This window comes from Apium graveolens, chromosome 9 (assembly GCF_009905375.1).
Source record: "Apium graveolens cultivar Ventura chromosome 9, ASM990537v1, whole genome shotgun sequence".
NCBI classification, from domain to species: Eukaryota; Viridiplantae; Streptophyta; class Magnoliopsida; order Apiales; family Apiaceae; genus Apium; species Apium graveolens.
The window spans coordinates 287,190,566-287,216,670 of record NC_133655.1 but is presented as its reverse complement, the minus strand read 5'-3'; the positions used below and the strand labels follow the sequence as shown (position 1 = coordinate 287,216,670).

General features: G+C 37.6%; 1 long non-coding RNA gene across 1 annotated transcript; it reads right to left on the bottom strand.

Annotated features, from left to right (window-relative positions):
- Positions 1-19,894: 19,894 nt before the first annotated feature.
- On the bottom strand, positions 19,895-21,113 carry LOC141683199 (uncharacterized). Its single transcript, XR_012560158.1, has 3 exons — positions 20,997-21,113; positions 20,798-20,875; positions 19,895-19,936 (listed from the first exon to the last, which is right to left on the bottom strand). It is a non-coding gene; the product is annotated as an uncharacterized LOC141683199 (long non-coding RNA).
- Between the last annotated feature and the right edge of the window lie 4,992 nt (positions 21,114-26,105).

The window sequence follows — 26,105 nt, the reverse complement described above, 5'->3', positions numbered from 1 at the left end:
TTGGACAGTTTAGTGTTCCTCTTGGACAGATATCGGCAGGATTCACTCCTCCGATCATATCTGCGGTGCATACTGGTGTGCATACACCGGTAGTACAGACGCACGTACCATCTGTTCCACCCGTGGTGCCTGCTGCACCTGTTATGCCAACTGTGCCTGCTGCACATGCTGAAAAACCTGAGAAGTTCAACGGAACGAACTTCAAACGTTGGCAACAAAAGATGCACTTTTATCTGACCACGTTGCATATGGATCGCTTCCTTAAGGATGAACCACCGTTGCTCACTGCTGAGAGTAACATGCAGACTGTGTATGCTGCTGATGCTTGGAAGCACTCCGACTACATCTGTCGGAACTATGTGTTAAATTGTTTGTCTGACTCGTTGTATAACGTATATAGCGCGAAGCCAACAGCTAAGGTCTTATGAGAGTCACTTGACCATAAGTATAAAACCGAGGACGCTGGGGCAAAGAAGTGGATTGTTGGCCGCTTTCTTGATTATAAGATGGCAGACTCTAAGACTGTGGTCAGTCAGGTGCAGGAACTGCAGGTGATCATTCATGACATTCATGCTGAGGGAATGGTCATAAGTGAGTCTTTCCAAGTTGCTGCTGTTATTGAAAAGCTTCCACCTGGATGGAAAGATTTCAAGAACTACCTTAAGCACAAGCGAAAGGAGATGTCTATGGAGGATCTTATTGTTAGACTTCGTATTGAAGAAGACAACAGAGGGTCCGAGAAGAAAGTTAACGTTGCCACTGAGAAGGCAAACATGGTGGAGCATGCTCAAATCTCCAAGCCCAAGAAGGCTAATTCTGGTAAAGGGGCAAAGCTGGCACCCAAGGGAGAGATTTCGAAGTCGAAATTTCAAGGGAAGTGCTACAACTGTGATAAAGTTGGTCATAGATCTTCTGACTGCAAGAAGCCCAAGAAGCCCAACAAGAAGAAAGAAGCAAACATGGTAGAGAATATCTCCAAGGAGATGGGTGACATAGACCTTTATGCTACGGTCTCTGAAGTGAACCTGGTCGGTTCTAATCCACGTGAATGGTGGATTGATACTGGTGCTACTAGGCATGTTTGCTCAGACAAGACGGTTTTCTCTAGCCTCAAAGCTTCCGATGCTGGTGAGAAGCTCTACATGGGGAATTCAGCAACTTCTACCATTGAGGGTGAAGGCACGGTGATCCTGAAGATGACCTCTGGGAAGAATCTGACTTTGAAGAATGTACTTTATGTGCCTGATATTCGCAAGAACCTTGTGTCTGGTTCTCTGTTGAATAAGCATGGCTTTCGCATTGTAATAGAGTCAGATAAAGTTATTTTGTCTAAGAGTGGTATGTTTGTAGGCAAGGGTTATTTAACTGATGGGCTTTTTAAGCTCAATGTAATGTCCGTTAAGGACGATAATGAAATGAAGAATTCTTCTGCTTACTTGCTTGAGTCTCCTAATTTATGGCATGCTAGATTAGGACATGTAAATTATGACACTTTACGATGTTTAAGTACAAAAGAATACATACCTAAACTTACTATCGATCCAAAACATAAGTGTGAGACTTGTGTTGAGGCAAAATTAACGAGATCATCATTTAAACGTGTGGAAAGGAATACCAAAGTGCTAGACCTAATATATAGCGACATATGTGATTTAAAATTCGCTCCAACAAGAGGAGGAAACAAGTATTTTATTACATTCATTGATGATTGTACAAAATACTGCTATGTATATTTGTTGAAAAGCAAAGACGAAGCTATAGATAAATTTAAAATCTATAAGGAAGAAGTTGAGACACAACAAACTGAGAAAATCAAAACGATACGAAGTGATCGTGGAGGTGAATATGTTGAACCGTTTGGGGAATTCTGTTCACAGCATGGTATAATCCATGAGGTCACTGCACCATACTCCCCTCAGTCAAATGGTGTGGCTGAAAGGAAGAATCACACTCTGAAAGAGATGATGAATGCGATGTTGTTAAGCTCTGGGCTCCCACAATCGATGTGGGGAGAAGCCATCTTAAGCGCAAATAATATTTTAAATATTACGATGCGCAAGAATAAGGATGTAAGTCCTTATGAAATGTGGAAGAAAAAGAAACCAAGTTACCAACACCTGAAAGTGTGGGGGTGCCTTGCAAAGGTACTGATCCCTACACCGAAGAAGGTGAAGATAGGTCCTAAGACTGTGGATTGTGTCTTCATCGGATATCCTCCACACAGCACTGCATATCGGTTTCTTGTTCATGAATCCAAGATTCCTGATATTCAAAAGAATACCATTATGGAATCAAGGAATGCCTCATTTTTTGAGACGATGTTTCCCTGTAATCCAGGAAACCAACAACCTACGACGTCTAAACGATCTCATGAGTCTGTAGATGACGATAATGAGAGTGACGAAAGTGAAGACGAAAATGTGGGGGTAGTGAGAAGGAGCAAAAGACAACGAACGGAGAAATTCTATGGGTCTGATTTTATGACCTATTTGCTCGAAGAAGGTGACCCAAAAACTTATAAGGAGGCGGTTACCTCACCTGATGGGCCTATGTGGAAAGAGGCCATCAAGAATGAAGTTGATTCAATTATGTAAAATCATACTTGGGAATTAGTGGACTTGCCAACTGGTTGCAAACCATTAGGTAGCAAGTGGGTTTTCAAGAAGAAGTTGAAAACTGATGGCACTATTGATAAGTATAAGGCCAAACTTGTAATTAAAGGATACAAGCAACAAAAAGGCCTTGATTACTTTGATACATATTCTCCTGTAACGAGAATAACGTCCATAAGGATGATGTTTGCTATTGCTGCAATGCGTAATCTAACTGTACATCAAATGGATGTGAAAACAGCTTTCCTAAATGGAGACATAGATGAAGAAATCTATATGGAACAACCTGAAGGGTTTGTTATCCCAGGACAAGAAAGGAAAGTGTGTAGATTGGTGAAATCATTGTATGGTTTGAAACAAGCGCCTATGAAATGGCATGAAAAATTTGATGAGGTCGTGCTGGCCAATGGTTTCAAAATCAATGAATGTGATAGTTGTGCCTATTACAAGGATAACGAGAACAGCTATGTCAAGGAGAATGACAATGGCTATGTCATGATGACACTATATGTAGATGATCTACTTATTGCCGGAAGCAATGATAAAGTTATCAAATCTACAAAGGACATGTTGAAATCAAGGTTCGACATGAAAGATATGGGACTAGCAAATGTAATTCTGGGAATTCAAATTTCTAGAACATCAGAGGGTCTCGCATTAAGTCAACCACATTATGTTGACAAGATCCTTGAGAAATTTCTTAAGGATGACTTTGAGAAAGCTAGGACACCTGTGGATATGACTTTGCACCTATCCAAGAACAAAGGTGTAGCTGTTTCCCAATTGGAATACTCGAGGATAATTGGTAGTCTGATGTACCTCATGAGTTGTACAAGACCAGACATTGCATACTCAATTAGCAAGTTGAGTAGGTTTACGAGTAATCCGGGAGCTGATCACTGGAAAGCGATTATAAGGGTACTAAGGTACTTGAGGGGAACTCGAGACTATGGACTGCACTATGGCAGATACCCAGCAGTATTAGAAGGATATACTGACGCAAATTGGATATCTAGCAAGAAAGCACTTAAGTCTACGAGTGGCTATGTGTTTACATTAGCTGGAGCGGCAATATCATGGAAATCCTCAAAACAAACGGTGATAACTCATTCCACGATGGAAGCTGAGTTTGTGGCACTAGATAAATGCGCCGAAGAGGCTGAATATCTACGTCAGTTTCTGGAGGATATTCCAAGATGGCCAAAGCCTGTAACTGCAATAGGGATTCACTGTGATAGTCAATCCGCTATTGGCAGAGCACAGAGCACGATGTATAATGGAAAGTCTCGTCATATACGACGACGACACAGTTCCATTAGACAATTGATCTCAACCGGAATTATCACTATTGACTATATACCGTCAAAGGATAATATCGCGGATCCACTAACCAAAGGGTTATCAAGAGAAGTGGTTGAGAAATCATCGAGAGGGATGGGCCTTAAGCCTATTGCTTAACGGCATCATGGTGGACACCCAACCATTGCTGACTGGAGATCCCAAGAACTTGGTTCAATGGGACAACTAAATCATGATGACGAAATCACTGTGGGGGTAACCCCTGGCCTGTTCCTATGATGAGGAAACAGTGAGACCCGTAAGGTACGAGGTTAAGCTTTGAGCCTTTAATGATCTTTGATGAATACATGGAGCTTAGGAGTGAACGCATGGAATTCAGTTGAGTAAACGCGGGTTACTCTATAAGATAAAGATCACCTATATGGGAGAGAAGTGGGGCCGCTTCAAAGGAGAATTGCGAGGCACAATTCTTTAGAAACTTCTGCAGAACCAGGACGATGTTCCATGGCCAAAATGGACATACTCATGAGAGCTGAACGAGTCAGAAACGATATAGTGATAAGTATATCATCGTTTACATAAACGGTCGAACAGTTCAAGGACAAGCACGTCTACTGTCTACCAGTAAAGTCGGTATGCTTACTCGAGCGAAGGTTCAAGGAGCATTCTCTACCTATCGTATGCTATATCTGATCGAAGAAACTATCACCAAGTCAAACTCCGTGTCTGTCTGTCTGTCTGTCTGGTGTGTGCTACTAAGATCACCAATCTCACCCATGTGGGGGATTGTTGGAAAATATGGGTATAAGTCCCATATTGGTAAGTCATATTTTTGAGCATTATGACTAAAAGATGTGTGAGATATGATGATATTCTCTTAATAATGGAAATTATTATTTTTCATTAGAATTTGGCTCAAATATTATGGCATAAATTAATTTGATTTTGTTTCAGATTAATTGATATGGTGTATGTCTTGATATATTTAATCTGATTCTGTTTCAGATTATTTATGGAATAGAGTAGCTTGCAAGTATTACACCGATTCCATAATTAATGATATTTAATTATGGAAAAGAGTAGCGCACAAGTCTATCTACACCTATATAAACACCTCTAAGGCGTTAGGGTTAGAAACACCAAAAACATATTCGCCTCTAAACACAAATCTCTCTCTCTCGGTGATAGTTTCGTGCCCGTTCAAGCTCGCTGAAGGTGCTCGTTATCCGTAACGCCGCCGCTACCTCGTTTTATCCTGGGAGGCTATCGACTCGCACATACGGTGAGAGGTGAAATAGCTTTAAGGAGACAGTTTCAACTGAACTCGAGGATCTCTCTTCTAGTTTATATCTTTTCTTCCTCCGTTTGATTTCGTTTACTCACGCACACACTTGTTTGATTATTTGTATTAATCGCAGATTGTTTTCACAATAGTTTGGGCACGGAGGACAAGAAACATGATAAAAAAAATGTTTTTTTTGTTAAGATAGTGAGATGAGAGAGAGAGAGAAAAAAAATGTAATTTAATGAAAAAAAGTATAAAGTTGGTTAAAGTGGTGGGACCATTCAATATTTAATGAATAAAGTGAGTATAGTGGGAGAAAGTGGTGGGTGTGGTTGATTTTTATATTATAATTTTTTTACTATTTTTGGTAAGTTTGAAATATATAGAATTGAATGAGACATTCAAAAAAGAAAAATGTATAAAAATGAATGAGACATAGAGAGTATTAATTAGTTGAAGTCAACTCTCCTGAAAGAGAATCTTGATCAGTCTGGCTGCCTTTCTTTGCTTAAAAATATTGGTTGCCCTTCGAAATTTTAACAACCAAATCATGCTTACTTCTTTTAACAATAATATTAAATCAGTATTTGTATTTGATAGAAATCAAATTGATCTATTCAATTAATAATTAAATGGTACTAGTCCATTGACTATTTTATCTGCTACTTCTGAAATGATTTTACTCGTCGATCATTTCACGTGGTATTCGCTTACTTTTATAGAAAAAAATGGATATTTCTGAGAATATTCTCGAAAAAAATTCACAAAATTTGTGTCAAAGAAAATTAAAATTTAATAAATCTTAGTGTTTGTGTCATATACAGAACACTATTATGTTTGTTTATAATATTTGAATTATTAATGTTGATATTCTATCAATTATTTTTTTTATAATTTATTATGTCTTAATTTTCTACGATATAATCGTTAGATTAATAATTATCCTTGATATATGATATGCATTTTCAAATACCCGTGATTTTGTGAACTAATAATCATATTTCATTAATCATAAATATATTGTACTAACGTCGAAAATACAAGCACAAATAAATGTAAATAGTGTTGTAAAGACCAATGTGATTTAATATATATATATATATATATATATATATATTGTGTCACAAGTAATTTTCACAGTAAAAATGAGGTAATGGTTCTTAGACTTGAAATAATTTATATTTATATACGAGAATTAATATATATTTTAATTAATTTAAAGGTTATTTTTAACCGGATAATGATAAAAGTGTATTTCAGATAATGATTAAATTATTTTGCTCTTATAGCGGTATACACAGTTTGACAAGTCCTTTTAGGTGGTACATACTTCGAATAAAATAAACTACCACTTAGGGTAAGAGCCTGTACAAGCAATTTTATTACAATATACATAATATATTATGATATCTAGTGTAGGTAAATATGATGACATCAAAAAAACTAGAGATATGAATTTGTTTTATTATTGATGCATTCGGAAGAAACAAATGGTACATCTGCAAAAATCATTCATGAACATTCAAAAAAAGAGATGCAGCAAGATGAGGTTAAAGGCTTTATGTCGATGTTCTACACAAAACCCATTACTGATATCAGGGGAGATTACGGATCGGTTCGACTCGGTTTTAGCATGAAATCTGAACCGCAACCATATATCAGTCTGATATGTATTGATAACTTGAGTGACATGTGATAAGCATCTTAAAAATGAGTATATTAACTTACGTTTAACTAATTACCCTTCTAATAAATAGGTATATTATGTCATACTTACAACTTGGTCCTCTTTACCCCTGAGGACCGCTTGACCAATATAAAATACCACTTTGTCAGGAAACCGGCCGAGTTTGAGAATAACATTTACTACGGTCGGGTTAGATATGAGAAACATGAACATGGTCATCCGGGGGTTTATGACCAGGGGGCTCTAGAGGAAGCTTTTTTCTACGTTTCCGATTAGCCGGGACCACTACCAGCTAAAGGACTTTTATGCAGAGGCTGATCCGGCTGACATGGATATAGCGATCCGGGCCGCGTTCTAGCTAACTCCTGATATTGTTTGGAGGTGGCCGGAACCTCACGAGAGGATTTACCACCGCCCCTCGGATGGGTTCATCCCGGTATGGCTAGAGCATCTACGGTCCGGGTGGAGTTCCCGTTGCCACATTTTTGTTAAACACCTCTGTAAATATGTTTATAAGATTTCCCCGATGTAAATCACCCCGAATGGTATTAAGTCTATGACCGGGTTCATAGCCTGTTGTAATAAGTCCGGACTCCTGCCCACCTTCAAACTCTTCCACCAAATTTTTTATCTTTCCAAGTCAAGCCAGAAACCCTTCTATGAGCTTAGGTTCCGGGCATCAGAGTGTGGTTATGGCCCGGGGGTGGCCAAACCAGTTATGCACTAGACCTCATTGAAGCATTGGAACGGGGAACTTATAATGTTGAAAGGGTTCGATTTGGCCTTCCTGCCTTACTTCACCCTGGGAGATGTTCAAACGAAGTTCAATCCCGCGATCTTAGAAGGAGAGGCTGTGACCCAGATTAAGAAATTATGCGGTTGCCTCGGATTTCAGCCAACTCGGGATACCTTCATGAATCATAAGCTTCTTTTCCAACTCGGCTGTAAGTTTCACGTTGATCCGAATTCCTTCCTCTCTTTTACTTGAATTTAGGCTATAGGATCCGGATGAGTTGCTTTGGTGTGGTCCGGACTGCCCATTACACTTGGTGATCCGGATTAGCCCTTTTACTTATATCTAGTGCTTTGCGTCTGGGTCCGAGTTGCCCAACCTTTTCGGTAACCGGGTAGGGTTGTTTGCTTGTTTTTTAATTAATATTTATCTGCTTCCTGATCCGGATTACTGGCTGACTTATGGGACCCGGGTCTCTTTACTTTTTAGTTTTGGTTGCTTAATCTGGACCATTTAATATCTTTATTTTGACTTGGTTCTTTTTCCCTCTTCTGCAGGTTTGCCGCATTACAACCCTTCACTTAGGGCAATAATGTCTTCTTCCGCATATGCCGTTGCTTTTAACTCCTTGGGCCTGGCTTATAAGACCACTAAGGGAGCTCCCAGACCCGGGTCCGGATCTGCAGATGCTGAGGGGGAGCCGAATCTTCTGCCCCCTAGAATGTGGTTGATCCTGAAAGAGATATGTCCTAAGTCCAATCACGTATGAGGATTTAGGAATAACTTTTATGTAATCTGTTTTGATTTCATTGATATTAATAAAATACTTGTTTTGTTTTTATTACGGGCTCTATTATTTTAGTGTTTAAATAAGATATACCATAGTTTAGAGTAAAGCTTTTTATGGATTATGATGAGATCATAACAGTGAGACCTAAAAGATGATAACTCTAAACTTAAATAGTTTCTGGTCATAGGATTACTAACTGGTAATTAATAATCCGCAAAGATTGGTACATACTATGCTTGCTCCCTTCAGGAGGATGTTTGTTCTCATAGGCATTTGTGTGGTGACACTATAGCTAGTATATAGGTGCTTATTAAGGAATAAGTTCACTGAACATGACTCGATAAGTTGAACAACTAATGGAGATTACTCACGTGTCAATAGTTATTCACTGAGTGATAGTTGTACAAGTGTCCTTAGACTTGAGATCGTTAAAGGTATCTTATATATAATGAACTGTGCTTTGGTTTAGTCCTTAGTCTCAAGGACATCCATGAGGTCTATTATGGGCATAGGGATTTGTGTATAGAGATAGTTAACGTCAATAGAGGATCTACCCCTTCCAGTATAGGAAGAGAATATCCTATGTTATTCTTAGTATGCGAGTTCTGGAATCTCTGGCCAGAGTGTATGAAATTAGAAAGGAGTTTCTAATTTGCATTAATATGAACTTTGCATTATGAATACGAAATCATATGATTAAATTTGATAGGCTTGATACGAGATCCATGCCTTGTATTTATTCGGGATATTATAAGGGTAGAAGGAATTCATTGTACGGTACCTAGTCACTGACAGGTTCTTGATATTCTAAGTAGTGAATTCATATTATCCGGATAGTCGCGATATGTTGAGAAGCATCACTCACGATGTAGAATAAATATAATTAATCAGTTAATTATATTTAGTGAATTTTAGTATTCATGTAAATAATTAATAAAAGTTTATTATTATTTATTTCTACTACCGACATAATATTGAACCTACAGGGTCACACCATAAAAGAATATTTTTTTTGATGAAATAATGAGAGAGAGAATTATTTTCTAAATAGTTAAGAAAAAGAAATAATGATTAAAATAGTTTTAATTATTATTAAAGCATTTTATGAAGATAAAATGTGGGGGTTAATATATATAAAGATATATTATAAAACCCTAGGAGAGCCCTATAAATAGAATGATATGGATGGCTCATTCAATAGACACACGATTTTGGTTTTGTGAAAACCCTAGCCTCCATCTTCTTCCTCTCTCTCTCTCTCAAAACTCCATTTTATAAAAGCTCAGTTTTATAAAAAGGTTCATCGAAGAGGATCGTTCTTGGTGGATACCAGTAGAGTGCTTCACACATTGAGGAGCAACTGCTAGCATTCCATTTTTATAAAGTTTCAATTCACAAGGTATGGTTACGATTCCTCAGTTTTTCCTTTTATATGTTTTTCTATATGTGCGGTATATGGTTTTTACGGAATAAATGTTATTTCACGCTTTCGCTCATCCGTAAATTCCTTCATTGGCATCAGAGCTAGGTTCTGCATATAGAGATTCATATAAAAAATTTCAGATTTTTTTATGCATGTATGGATTTATTATGATTTTTGCAAGTTTATTTGGATTTAATTATGAATTAATTTGAAATAATTTTTGCATGAGATTTTGACTACTGATCTGGGTTCTACAAGTGTTGTAGATTGTCTAGGTATTTTTTTCATAATTTTGTGATGTGTAGATTATTTGTTATGAATTTTTTTTAAAAAATTGTTTTAATTAAAATTCATGGAATAATTATGCATGTGAATAAATATGATTAAAATTTGCACAAGGACCCATGGTTGATCTGGTATTTTTCTGCTACTCCCTGATTTAAGAAATCATATTATTTTGATTTTTATTAATTTATTAATTAAATGTTAATTAATTTATTAATAATAAAATTAAAATAATAAATTAATAAAGAGTTATTAAGGAATGGAGTAAAAGAAAAAGGGGGTTACCTTTTTTGTTTGTAACGGCTGGAAACGACAGGAGAAGAAGAAACAATAAAAAAAAAACCTGATGTCGGCTGCTGCAGGCGCGTGCAGCGCACGCGAGGTTGGGGGTGTGTTGCGCATTCCGTGAATGCGTTACACACTATTGCGCATTTACGGAATGCGTTACACACGTAAATGGCTCAACAGTGTTGTAACGCATTACGTGAAAGCGTTATAGACCTTGTAACGCATTACTGTAATGCGTTACAGCCCATCTGTCTTTTTAAAATTTGATTTTTGGGAGTTTCGTAATTCCGTTTTGGGCGTGCAATATATCGTTGGATTCGTTTTTCCGAGACGGATTTAATGAAGTGGTCAAATATTTTTTATATAAAAGTTTTGAACTATTTATATTCCTGAAAGTGTTTTAAAGCATGTTTTAATTGTTTTAATTGCTTTTAAATGCTATAATAAATCCATACATCATTATATCAATGTGTGACATGATATTACTTGCATGCTTACTTGTTTATTTATTTTTATATATGAGATATATGCATGTGTTACCATGCGATGATAGATTTAGGTGAACTTAAATCAATATAAGGCGTGCTCTAGAAAATCTAGAATAGGAATCGTTTCTTGCCTTGACAATAATATTATGAATACAATCATGAGATTCTTGTGTTTATGAAACACGTAATTAAATATGAATTTTAAATTTTGAGAGAAAGGATGATTCTGTCAACAACAGATTTTTATCTGTAAGAAAGGGTTATTAAGTGACGCCTATTGACAATGCTCCACCCGATCTGGAAATCATCTGATTATCGATTATTGATTTGAAATATTTAATTTAAAAGGAAGAATATCTTTATAATATGATTATGATTGTAACGCAATATAATCCCTCTAAAATTAAATAATATCAAGTAGTAATTGGCCAATGACACAACGGGCTTGTGTCGGTCATAGCCTTCCAACATGATAGAAAGTGGTTCTTATTTTTAAATCATTGTCATTTCGTGCTACAGCCGAGGGCTTTGATTTCGAAATAAGAAATACTTTTCTATTACATAGAGATGTGTACATTGAATTAGAATCTAAAGGTCGTTACGTGCTACAGCCGTGGGCCGTTGGAGACTGATTCAATTGTACGAAATATTGGGTTAGACTTGACTTAGAATATCGAGTTTGTCGTGCTACAGCCGTGACTCAATTATTCAAGAGGCTAAAATTATATTAGGGAATAACATAAGATGTAATTGACAAGAGTTGTCTGCCTATTGAACATCACATGACGTTTCGTACTACAACCGAGGTTGTGTAATGGAATGTAGGATCCCTATTCCCACTAGCATTATGAATGCCTAATTTTCACTTGGGGGTGTATAAATTAGATAAACTAGTGGGAGCCACTTATGAATAAAGACCCAATTTATATAGTGTTTTGAAATAAAATTGAATATTTGCTAAGTGTTGGTATGTGTTTATCATTTACAAATTTACTACATTCGTTATGTCTTCTGCACTATCACTCCGGAGTATACTAGATGCTCACAAGTTGACTGGTCCTAATTTTGCTGACTGGCTTCGAAACTTGAGAATTGTTCTCAGGGTGGAGAAGCTGGAATATGTGCTTGACTCACCTAAGCCTATTAAACCTGCTAACGATGCACATAATGATGAACATGTTGTGTATCGTAAGTGGATAGATGATGCAAATGTTGCTCAATGCATCATGCTAGCTTCTATGAACATTGAGCTACAGAAGCAACATGAGCATATGGATGCTCACACTATCCTAATGCATCTACAAGAGTTGTATGATGTGGCAGGGAGGACAGCTCGCTATGAGATATCGTAGGAGCTGTTCGGTTGTAGGATGTCTGAGGGATCATCCGTGAATGACCATGTACTTAAGATGATCAATTTGATTGAACGTCTTGGATAACTTGGTTTTGCCATGGATGGGGAGCTGAGCCAAGACTTGGTCTTGCAATCACTTTCGGGTTCGTTTTCGCAGTTTGTTGTGAACTTTCACATGAATAAGCTGGATGTCAGCCTGGCTGAACTCCACAACATGTTGAAGATCGCGGAATCGAATTTCCCCTCTAAGAAGAGCTCTGTTCTTCTAATTGGTGAAGGTTCCAATCCTAAGAAAAGAAAGAGGAACCCTTCCAAGAAGAAGAAAGTAGGTGAAGAAAAGCCGGTTCCACCAAAAGCTGAAGACCCCAAGAGCAAAGTTGTTTGCTTTCACTGTAACAAGGTGGGGCACTGGAAGAGGAACTGCAAGGTTTACCTTGCAGATTTGAAGAAGAAGAAGGGGAGTGAGACTACCGCTTCTGATTCAGGTATGTTCATGATAGAAATAAATATGTCATTAAGTCAAATTTCTACTTGGGTATTAGATACCGCCTGTGGTTCTTACATCTGCAATTCGTTGCAGGGACTAAGGAGAAGTAGGACTCTTGAGGAAGAGGAGGTGATTCTACTGATGCGAAATGGAGCAAGAGTTGCTGCTGAAGATGTAGGATCATTTCATTTACATATGCCTACGGGCAAGACTATTATTTGAAATAATTGTTATTTTGTTTCCTCGATTGTAAGGAATATTATTTCTATTCCTATGTTGGATTTGGATGGTTTTTCATTTTATTATTAAGAATAATGAATGTTCTATCCTTAGAGATAATATTCTTTATTGACGTGGTATTTTAAATAATGGTCTGTATGTATGTGGCATAATTTACTTCAGATTGAACAAACTAATAAAAGAAAAGGGATGATGAAAATCTCACTTTCTTTTGGCACTGCAGACTTGGTCATATTAGTGAAAATAGACTGCGGACATTGCATAAGGAAGGGTTACTTGACCCCTTTTGATTTTGAATCATATCCTACATGCGAGTCTTGTCTATTGGGTAAAATGACCAAATCTCCATTTAGTGGACATGGAGAGAGGGCTGCAGATTTGCTAGGATTGGTACACACAGATGTATGAGGACCAATGTCTACGCAAGCCATGGGTGGATTTTCATACTTCATTACTTTCATAGATGATAGATCTAGATTCGGATATATGTTTGATGAAACACAAGTCCGATGCCTTTGAAAAGTTCAAAGAGTATAAGTATGAAGTGGAGAAACAAACCAAAAATGGTATTATAACTCTTCGATCAGATCGAGGTGGTGAATACTTGAATGGAGAGTTTCTGGATTATCTCAAAGAAAAGGGTATAGTCTCCCAGTGGACTCCTCCAGATTGGTATCTGAAAGGAAAAATCGAACTTTGTTAGACATTGTTCGGTCCATGATGAGCTATGCGAATCTTCCAGTATTCTTATAGGGTTATGCCTTGGAAACCTCAACATATTTACTGAATAAGGTGCCTTCCAAATCTGTCCCAAAAACTCCATATGAGATATGGAAAGAAAGGAAACCGAGTCTTAAACACGTTAAGATTTGGGGATGTCCAGCTTATGTCAAGAAAGTTGACCCAGATAAGCTGGAATCTCGATCCGTAAAATGTAGTTTTGTGGGATATCCTAAAGAGACTTTAGAGTATTACTTTTACACCGATCATAGGGTGTTTGTCTCCAGACATGCTACTTTCTTGGAAAAGCAGTTTATCCTTGAAGGAAACAGTGGGAGCAAAATTGAACTTGATGAAGTTCAAGAAGCATAAACTACTACGAATCAAATGGAAACACCTGTTCAGACTGAACAACCTTCTGTGGAATAGCCCATTCGTAGGTCAGGGAGAGTGTCTCGCCAACCTGAGAGGTATTATGGCCTTGTCATTGAGAATGACAATGAGTTGTCAATCATTGATGATGACGACCCTATGACCTATAATGAGGCTATGAGTAGTGTTGACTCAGAGAAATGGCAAAGTGCCATGAAATCCGAAATGGAATCTATGTATACGGTATACAAAAGAAAGATTATAGCAGATGGCCAGGTGGAGACCTTTAAAGCCAGGCTTGTGGCAAAAGGATTCAAACAAAGGCAATGGATTGACTTTGATGAAACCTTTTACCTGTAGCCCTGTTAAAATCAGTTCGGATTTTGCTTGCGGTTGCTGCTTACTACGACTATGAGATCTGGCAAATGGCCAGATGGTTTTCTTTCCAAGGGAAATGAAAACCTAGTGTGTAAGCTGTTGCGAACCATATGTGGTTTAAAGCAAGCTTCTCGTAGATGGAACATCCGTTTTGATGAGACAATCAAAGAGTTTGGTTTTATCAAAAACGTAGATGAACCATGTATCTACAAAAGGGTTAGTGGGAGCACGGTAACATTTCTTGTATTGTATTGAAAGAGAGTTGACACACATAACAACATAGCAGACCCACTCACAAAGCCACTTTCTGAAAGTCACTTTGATCGTCATAAAGACAAGATGGGTATTAGATACCAGAGTGATTGGCTTTAGTACAAGTGGGAGATTGAAAGAGATATGTCCTAAGTCTAATCACGTATGAGGATTTAGGAATAACTTTTATGTAATCTGTTTTGATTTCATTGATATTAATAAAAGACTTGTTTTGTTTTTATTACGGGCTCTATCTATTTAAGTGTTTAAATAAGATATACCATAGTTTAGAGTAAAGCTTTTTATGGATTATGATGAGATCATAATAGTGAGACCTAAAAGATGATAACTCTAAACTTAAATAGTTCCTGGTCATAGGACTACTAACTGGTAATTAATAATCCGCAAAGATTGGTACATACTATGCTTGCTCCCTTCAGGAGGATGTCTGTTCTCATAGGCATTTGTGTGGTTACACTATAGCTAGTATGTAGGTGCTTATTAGGGAATAAGTTCACTGAACATGACTCGATAAGTTGAACAACTAATGGAGATTACTCATGTGTCAATAGTTATTCACTGAGTGATAGTTGTACAAGTGTCCTTAAACTTGAGATCGTTAAAGGTATCTTATATATAATGAACTGTGTTTTGGTTTAGTCCTTAGTCTCAAAGACATCCATTAGGTCTATTCTGGGCATAGGGATTTGTGTATAAAGATAGTTAACGTCGATAGAGGATCTACCCCTACCAGTATAGGAAGAGAATATCTTATGTTATTCTTAGTATGCGAGTTCTGGAATCTCTGGCCAGAGTGTATGAAATTAGAAAGGAGTTTCTAATTTGCATTAATATGAACTTTGCATTATGAATAAGAAATCATATGATTAAATTTGATAGGCTTGACACGAGATCCATGCCTTGTATTTATTCGGGATATTATAAGGGTAGAAGGAATTCATTGTACGGTAACTAGTCACTGACAGGTTCTTGATATTCTAAGTAGTGAATTCATATTATCCGGATAGTCGCGATATGTTGAGAAGTATCACTCACGATGTAGAATAAATATAATTAATCAGTTAATTATATTTAGTGAATTTTAGTATTCATGTAAATAATTAATAAAAGTTTATTATTATTTATTTCTACTACCGGCATAATATTGAACCTACATGGTCACACCATAAAAGAATATTTTCTTTGATGAAATAATGAGAGAGAGAATTATTTTCTAAATAGTTAAGAAAAAGAAATAATGATTAAAATATTTTTAATTATTATTAAAGCATTTTATGAAGATAAAATGTGGGGGTTAATATATATAAAGATATATTATAAAACCCTAGGAGAGCCCTATAAATAGAATGAGATGGATGGCTCATTCAATAGACACACAATTTTGGTTTTGTGAAAACCCTAGCCTCCATCTTCTTTCTCTCTCTCTCTCTCTCTCAAAACTCCATTTTATAAAAGCTCAGTTTTATAAAAAGGTTCATCGAAGAGGATCGTTCTTGGTGGATACCGGTAGAGTGCTTCACACATTGAGGAGCAACTGCTAGTATTCCATTTTTATAAAGTTTCGATTCACAAGGTATGGTTACGATTCCTCAGTTTTTCCTTTTATATATTTTTCTATATGTGCGGTATATGGTTTTTACGGAATAAATTTTATTTCACGCTTCCGCTCATCCGTAAATTCCTTCAGATCCGACCAATGTGCCTTTGCCTGATGACCCGGATGTCCAGGAGATTTCCAGGGATGAGGCCCCTCCTTCTAAGAAGAGAAAATCGGCCCCGGGCAAGCCTCCCCGGGGTAAAGCTGTTATCTCGAACCGGGTTATCTGTGATTCGGAAGGAAAGGGTCCGGGTGGGGACCCGGTGAAGATTGGAACCAAATCCATGGTAGACCTGGCCAGATTCATGTCAAGCATCCCCTCGGAGGAGGATTGGGACGAAGTGGAGGGTTCCAGCATGGCAGCAGCTTTTAAGAGGGTGACCGAGAAATGGGGTCAGGTGAGTTTCGGGTTGTTTTTATTGTTTTACATTCGGATTGTGACCCCCTACTTGGTTTCTTATCTTCTTCTTTTTCTTCTTCCCAGATTGGGAGTGCCATATCCATCTGCTCGGATATAGCCTTCACAGAGGTCCGGGAGGCTGATAACAGGACAAGAGCTGAAAGGATCCGGGCCGACAACCTCAAAGATGAACTTGACGAAGCTCGGGAAGGATTCCGGACCGTGGAGTCCGGGTTGAAGAACCAGCTCGAGGAAGAAAAGGCCCGGGCTGATGGCCTTGCTGAAGAAGTAGAGAAGCTGAAAGCCGACCTGGCTGCTAAGGAGAATTTAAACAAGGAAGCTATAATTGCTTAGTTCAAGGCCAACGATATTTATGACCTTGAGGTTGCCCAAGCCGGGGTGCCCGATATTCGCAGGTCCTGGATTGTTGCTGAACGACACATCAAAACCGATCCCCTAGCTTCCTGGGACAGCTTTATCCAAGAATTCCTGGCGGCCAAGACAGATGTTGAACAGGGTAAGGGGGAACCGAAACCTTATAACGGTCCTAGTCCCAGTTTCCTTTAGATCTGTTGCAACTTTGTTAAGCTTTTCGGGCCTTGCCCATGTAATTCTCGTCTCTTAGGAATTCTGATTTCCGTATTTGAATTTGAACTATTTGTAATATTTGGATTTGTTCCGGATTGATGGCAATCCGGATTCTGCTTTAAATTTCAATTCATTTGCCTTGTACTTTCCTTCCATTTTAGAATATGTTTGCTTTTCTTCTGGTCCACGTAGGATACTCCATCCGGTAGTTTTTGCTTTCATGAGCAATCTGGATCCTGACTTTTAATCCGGGATGTGGATATGTTCCCCAACCCGGATTGGGTTTATAGCCGGGTGGTTCCAGTTATGAAGCTTTATCAGGGTTAATTTTGTTTTTCATATTGTACATCAATCCGGGTATGATACCATAACCGGATTAATAGTTGCTTTTGCTTCTTTTTGTACTTAGAAAATCATCCAAGTATATAATGGTTGCTTTTGACCCGGATTTGGATTCTTGTCCGGGTTTGTTTCTGTAACACCCCCAAATCCAAGGTCGTGAATTCGGGTTGTTACGATCACTTATTAATTAAATAATTCTCTTTTCACAATATTACTCGACCTTTTATTCAGACTCTCACACACACAGGTTATATGCTTGGAAACATTATTAAATAAATCATTTCCACTTATCTACCTGACGGGGCTGGCGCACAAAAAGCCTACAGAACTCACGAGCGTTCCTTAGCCGCCTAAGGACAACAGTCCTGGTCTGATCCATGCTGGTAGTCTGTTGTGATATGATATATAAAAGCAAGGGTGAGCATTAAAGCTCAGCAAGGTATATATCCCCATAATTAAGTATGTAAGGATAAATAAAACCAATAATTATACTTTGTATCTCCAAATCGTTCTGAAAGTTTATATGCTTATCAAATTTATAATATTCTCAAAATCAACTACAATAGTATATCCACTGAATACTTGTATTCATCTCTTTCTCAAAATCATTTTATACTCGTACTCATTTTATTTCAAAATCTCAAGATGTTACTCGAACCAAGATTCTCATATGGGTGTGATATATATTCGTCAACATCCCAATTTAAAACTCAGCCTTATCGGCAGATTTCTCAAATGGATTTGATATATAATCATCAATATCCTTATTTAAACTCAGTCTTATCGGCAGATTTCTCAAATGGATTTGATATATATTCATCAATATCCTTATTTAAAACTCAGCCTTATCGGCTCTCTGTTGTATATTTCACAACAGTTTTTCTAAAATGGAAGAAAGGGACTATACTGGAATAAACCACGTATCGGTGATCAGTCGAATACGAAATTTTCTCTACTAGTAGAAGGAATACAAACCTAGCCGCCTTTGGGCTCATCAAGACACTACACGGTGGTTGCCCATTGCCGTGCAAGTCCGAAAGTCAATGGTCACATAGACCATATAACCGTACAATGCGCCACTCCGCGCTTGCATAATGCGCCACTCCGCGCCTGGTCACTGCCCGATACCACTCTGTGCCGGGCAGGCCACATTCCAGTCCCAAAACAGTTATATCTTTTGCTCAAAATCCTTTTTCGAAGGAATAGGTCGTTAAAAGTTGACCTGTAAATAAGATGTTTTATTCATCACTTTTAACTCAATTGATCTTTTGGAGTTGTCGGAGTTTTGAATTTAAAATCATTTTCAAATCCCTATCTGTAGTAGGGTGACACATATATTACTCACTTGTTCTTTATTGAACGAGGAAACAAAACTCTTATGCTTCTAGACTAAGTTCCCTAAGGTTTTGATAGGTTTCAAATGATTAATCTCTTTTAAGAGTTTTGAATAATTTAGAAAGTACCCTTGGGAACTATGTCTATTTTTAAATAAGTTTTTAGAAGTCCGAAGATATTAAATATCTAAGGTCTCATAATAATCTAAGAGGGATTCAATGAATTGATAAAATCTTATAAATAAAACATCTCTGTATAAGGTTCAATGAATTGATAAAATATTAAGTACAAAGTATTTCTAATTAAGGTTCAATGAATTAATAAAAAACCTTAAATACAAAATATTTCTGAATAAGGTCCAATGAATGGAGACACCTTAATCAAATAATCAAAAAAGGATTTGGTATCCTATAATTGCTCTTTGAATAGTTAAATCTTTATTAAATAACGTGAAATGATTTATAAACTATTCAGTATATTTTTAAATACTTTTTTTATATTTAATAATCCCTTAAGTATCGCTTTATAAAATAATCAATCAAGTAAGGGTGTCCCTTAAATGAATAAACCAATATTTCTCGAAGTTTAAGTCAAAATCTCAATCGTTCGCTTGATATATATATTACGCGAACGTACTTTGTTTATCGAAATAGAAATCTTTCGCGTCCGGATCTCTCCGGAATTAAATCGTTATTAAAATATCTTCAACTCCCATTATCATATATTATATTTGAAATACGTTTCAACTTCTCATACTCGTGTAAAACGAAATTTGTTTTCGTAAACAATCGCATAATTCGTATGCATTGATATCATAGACAAGCATATATATATTTAAACTGTAAATCATGGCATCAATATCACAACAGTATATATATAGCATGGATAGTATGAGATAGGGTTTCGAAAACTTGCCTCGAGTAATCGAAGTGGTATGGTCTCTGGTGTTTGGTTGGCGATCTATAAACAAGAACCAACGGTCTAAGTTAGTACGCGATTAACGTCTCGCTTTTATTAAGCAACTTTTGCAACTACTCAAGTATAACGAATCTTCGATCATCACATTCTCAACACTTATATTCTCACTTTATAACATGGTCGAGTTTTGAAATCGATCGTTCGCTTTAGAAAGTCCATTTCGAGTTTTAAGCTCGAACGTGAGAAAACGCGCGTCAAAACTAGGTTTTTATGCGTTTCTCGCTTGCGCTCACTTTACCAAAACATTTTTATAAAATCGAAAAATTAATATTTTCTCAAAATTCTTTTTGTACAGTCTTCTCTACTGTCATATCCATTTTTTATAAGTTTTCCAGAATCTCAGAATTATTTTAAGTCCTTCAAAATCACCATGCAAGTGGACTTAAGTGCAGTTGGCTAATCGCAGAAATGTTTTACACTAAAACGACCATAACTCCTAAACCGTAAATCTCCTCATGATGATCTACACATGTATAGAAACTACAAAACAATATCTATCTATTCATGGCCAGTAGTTTTCAAATTTTAACCATTTTCATGGCCGAATGTCCTGCAGAAAACAGATCAAGTGCAAGAATGCCCAAACTCAATTTCTACTACTTGATCTTAACACAATCACTACCTATAACCATCATAAACACAAGTACTTCTCAAGATCCACCCACATGAACCTTATATGCTCTATCTAGTACCACATACATGGATTACAACTCAACATCTCAAGCCTTTAGCAAGAACATAATCAATACAAACTCAAACAAACACAATCCTTTGGATCTTAACACTACAACAAACATAACTCTTAAATCCAACCATAAAACCTTAAAGGGTTGAAAGTTATACCTTCTTGGATACTAGGAAGGTTAGTTCTAGGATGATTGAGGCTTGGTTTTCTTAGAAAACACTTAGAAGGGCTAGATCCTTAAGAAACAAAACCAAGAAACAAGTTAAAATTTCGGAGTAACCTTTCTGCACCTCATTCAAACATTTTTATAAAATTGAAAAAAATTAATTTCAGGCTGAAAGTTGGTACGAAGCTTACCCATCATATAGATAAGCTATGGTAAAAATTTCATGATATTTGAATGAGTATATTTTGAGTTATGAATTTTTCTTTATCCCTTGCTCAGAAAATCCGAACTGCTGGAATGAAAAATGGGAGAGCTTTAAGTGAGGGAAAAGTGGTTGTTTTCTTTTGTGGCTAAAGTGTGGGAGTGTATAATGAATATATGGGATGTATGCAGCAGATTTGACAATAATTTGGCAAAGGTATGGGTTGGTTTGATTGTGTGGTGAAGTGAGAAAAGGGAGAAGTATGGCTTGTGTACTTGTTTGTCTCCCATCACTATTCAACACTATTCCACTAACTATTCTAGTTAGCTTCTAATTATCTAGTTACACTCCTAACTATTAGTTAGGATTTGGTTATGCATGGCCAACTTGCATGGGATTTAATTTCTCATTCGTTTATTTATCGTAAACGCAATCGTTGTTCCATTCCGATAGTTTCCACGTATAACGACTTGTTTCGTAGCGATTTCTTTTATCGCTTATAATCCTATAACCAATTTCATTCCTTCTCTTGATCATAGAAACACCTTGATATATTATTTATTTCACGTAGTATTCCCGGTTCTACGCCATTCTTTACGGATACGAAAACACGTAGTATAATTGTGAATCTTCGAATTCCATCGGCTTTTACATTCACTTATTTTCCTCGATAAACAAGAATATGATATCGGATTCTCAAAATTCCACTATTCATTTTATGATGATCCCCGTACGTATTACTTAATTAGCTTAAGTTACTATTCACAGAAGTTTTAAAATATTACAAAAATCAGGGTTCTTACAGTCTCCCCCCTTAAAAGGATTCCGTCCCGGAATCAACTCACAAATAGATGGGGGTACCTTTCTCGCAGGTGGCTCTCTAATTCCCAAGTCGACTCCTCGACCTTGGGATGTCTCAATAAGACTCTGAATAGCTTGACACTCTTGTCCCTGAGTACTTACTCTTTTCAACCAATGATTTCAACTGGTTGCTCAATGTAGGACAGATCTAGTACTTACTCATGTTTCACTATATTCTTGGTATCCGCATTATACTTTCTCAACATTGGAACATGAAAAACACTATGAACCTGTTGAAGGTTTGGAGGTAAAGCCAATTCGTATGCCACGGTTCTATTTGTCACAAAATCTCAAAGGACCCATATATCGGGAACTCAACTTCCCTTTCTTTCCAAATCTCATCAGTCCTTCCCATGGTGACACTTTCAAAAATACCTGGTCACCCACTTCATACTCTCTGTCTTTTCGTGCTAAGTCGACATATTTACGCTGTGGGTCTTGGGCTGCCGCTAAGCATCCTCTGATCAACTCTACTATGTCCCTCATTCTTTACACCAAGTCGGGACCTAGTAACCCTTTTTTTTCCACCAACTTCATCCCAGTACAAGGGTGAATGGCACCTCCGACCATACAGCACCTCATGTGGGGGCATTTCTATACTCGCATGATAACTATGACTGTAGGCAAACTCTATCAAAGATAGGTGTTCATCTCAATAACCTTAAAAATCAATTACACAATTTCTCAACATGTACTCCAATGTCTGAATGATTCACTCACTTTGTCCATCGGTTTGGGGATGGTATGCAGTACTCACATTCAGTTTGGTTCATAAGCATTCCTGAAAGCTCCTCAAAAAAATCTGGAGTTGAATCGGGGATCTCTGTCAGATACGATAGCTACAGAGACTCCATGTCTTATCACAATTTCCTTGATGTATAGCTCTGCTAATCTATCCACCATGTAGGTTTTCTTGATTGGAAGAAAGTATGCTGACTTGGTCAGTCGATATATAATTACTCATATTGCATCACGGTTAGCCTTAGCTCGGGGAAATCCTACCACAAAATCCATGGCTATTTGTTCCCACTTTCACATCAGAATTTCTAAGGGTTGTAGGAGTCCCCTCGATCGCTGATGTTCCACCTTCACTCTTTAACAGGTCAAACACTTACTGACCCAATTGGCCACGTCTCTTTTCATGTTGGGTCATCAATAATATTCCTTTGGATCTCGGTACATCTTGGTACCTCCAGGATGAATTGAATATCTAGAATTATGTCCTTCGCATAAAATTTCATCTTTTAATTCTCGAACATTCGGAATCCAAATCCGGTTCGCATACCTCATAATTCCCTTATCATCTTTCTCACATTTGACTTCTTCTCAGTCAAAGATTCTCGCTCTTCATTCGTCTTCTCTTCCTGACAATGTCCCATCTTTTCTAACAATTCCGGTTCTAATTTGATCTCAAATAGTCCATCAGTCCCTTTACCGGTGACTTCACCTCTATCTCCATCTCCTCGAGTTCTCTCACTAGTTCCTCCGGCGTTGTCAACATCTTGAGTTTCTCTTTACTACTAAGGGCATCGACCACCACATTGGCCTTCCCTGGGTGATATAAAATCTCACCGACATAGTCTTTCATTAACTCTAACCATCTCCTCTGTCTCCTGTTGAGTTCTTTCTGAGTAAATATATACTTAAGGCTCTTATGGTCAGTGTAGATCTCACAATTTTCTCTGTATGGATATTGTCTCCAATTTTTCAAAGCAAAACTATTGCTGCTAATTCTAATTCATGAGTAGGGTATCTTACTTCATATTCCTTCAGCTTCCATGAGGCATAAGCAACCACTTTCCCATGCTGTATGAGCATGCATCCTAATCCTTTATGTGACGCATCACTATAGATCACAAATCACCCTTTCCATCGGGCAATGCCAGCACGAGGGCTATTACAAAACTTCTTTTCAATTCCTGAAAAATTTCCTCACATTTTTTATTCCACACAACCTTTTCCGTTTTGCATGTGGGCCTAATCAAAGGTCCTGATATCTTAGAGAAATCCGGTACGAACCTCTCATAAAACCGGTTAATTCCCAAAAAGTTCTTACTTCCGTAGGTGAGGTTATTCTTTCTCATTGGAATACTGCCTCAACATTGGTAGGGTCAACTAACACTCCTTCACTGCTCATCAATTTTCCTAAGATCTGAACTTCATTTTGCCAGAATTCGCACCTTGAGAATTTGGCAAACAACTTTTCTTTTCTCAATGCTTCTACCACTATCCTCAGATATTCCGCATGTTCTTCTTCCGTTATAGAATAGACTAAAATATTATCAATAAAAAAATAATGACGCACACGTCCAAATACTTTTTAAACACTCGATTCACAAAGTCCATGAAAGCTACTGGGGCATTCTTTAGCCCGAACGACGTCACCAAGAACTCATAATGTCCATACCTCGTGCGAAATACGGTATTTGTCCCCTATTTTAATCTTCAGTTGGTGATATCCCATTCTTAGATCAATTTTCAAAAAGTGTACCACTCCTTCAAGTTGGTCAAACGAATCGTCAATTCTAGAGAGATGGTATCTGTTCTTAATAGTCAGCTTATTCAGTTCCCTATACTCTGTGCACAATCGCATACTACCATCCTTCTTTTTGACAAACAACATTGGTGTGCCTCATGGTGACACATTAGGTCTCATCATTCCTTTATTCAACAGTTCTTGCAACTGTGAAGTCAATTCTTTCATTTCAACCGGGGCTAGCCTATATGGGGCTTTTTGAAACTGATGCCGTTCCTGATGCTAATTTGATAGAGAACTCTATCTCTCGGTCAGGTGATAATCCTGAAAGGTCTTTGGAAAACACATCCTCAAACTCGTTAACAACTGGTATGTCACGTACATCGGGGCTTCTCTCTTGGTACCCGCCACGTATGCTAAATACGCTTTTCTATCTTTCCTTAATAATTGCTTTGCTTGAGCAATATTAAAAAAATTGTGGGTCTGACGCTGACCCTTAATCACAATTTTCTTGCCGTTAGGAATTCAGATTTTAACTTTCTTTCCTTTATAATCAATCTGAGCACCATTGCTCGACAACCAATCCATTTTTAAGACCACACCAAATTCTCTCAGCCTGAAAGGAATTAAGTCCAACTTAAAGCCCTTCCCTCCTAGTTCCCACTTGCAGATTAGATGAATCTCATTAATTGGAACAACCTCTCGATTCACTATTTCTATTCGCAATAATTCTCGTATTGGAATCACATTAAGTTTTAACTTCGCCAAAAATCTCGCGATATAAAATACTTAGTTGCTTCAGAATTAAACAAAATATTTGCAGTAACCAAATTGAGTAAAAGGTTACCTGCTATCACGCCCTAGCTGGGTTGGGGCAGTTGCTAGAATAATGTCCTGGTTGGTTGCAATTAAAGCACCTCAGTAGCTCTTTTCCCAAATTACATACCCCGGGATGTTTCTCCCCACATGACTTATGATCTGGTAGGGGTGAGCGAAACTGGTTATGAAACGTAGTCCTATATTGACCACCTCCCTGGGTGATACTCTTGCTTACCGGTTCGTTAAACCTGGTACCCACTGCGGGTTGGGACACCGCTCCCCTCTCAGTCCTAATCGGAAACTTTTTTTTATCGCTCTGCCGCCTTGGCTTCCGAACTCCTCTTCTTGCTCTCTTCCTCTTTTTGACTTTGCTCACTCTCTGCCTCAACAATCGAGGCCTTTTTGCACAAAGTCTGTTATCTCAAGTAATGACACTCGGTCCTGAATCCATTGTTTCAGCCCTTGCTGAAATCTCCTCGCCTTTTTCTCTTTCGTGTTCACAAACTCCGGCATGAATCTCGACAGTTCAATAAATTTGGCTTTGTACACAGCCACTGACATCTTATCTTACTTAATCTCTAGAAACTTCAACTCCATCTGAGCCTCCATAAACCTGGGAAATACTTTTCCCCATGTGATAATCACATCAGTCTTCAGGGTTCCTTTAGGTTCCCACTAATAATTTGCTTCTCCTTTTAACATATAATTGGTGAACACAGTCTTTTGCGTCTCTTCTATGGGCACTATCTCAAAACTCTTTTCCATTTCTTTCAGCCAAGCTCTGGCCTTAACAGGTTAGCAGTCCCTTGAAATTTCTAGGGGTTTTAACAACTTAAAGGCCTTAAAGACATTAGTAACTGGAACATGATCAACATGGGTTGAGGGTGACAATTTAAATTCTCTCGAAGAAGATTCATAATTTGGTCCATGGGGTTTCCGCTC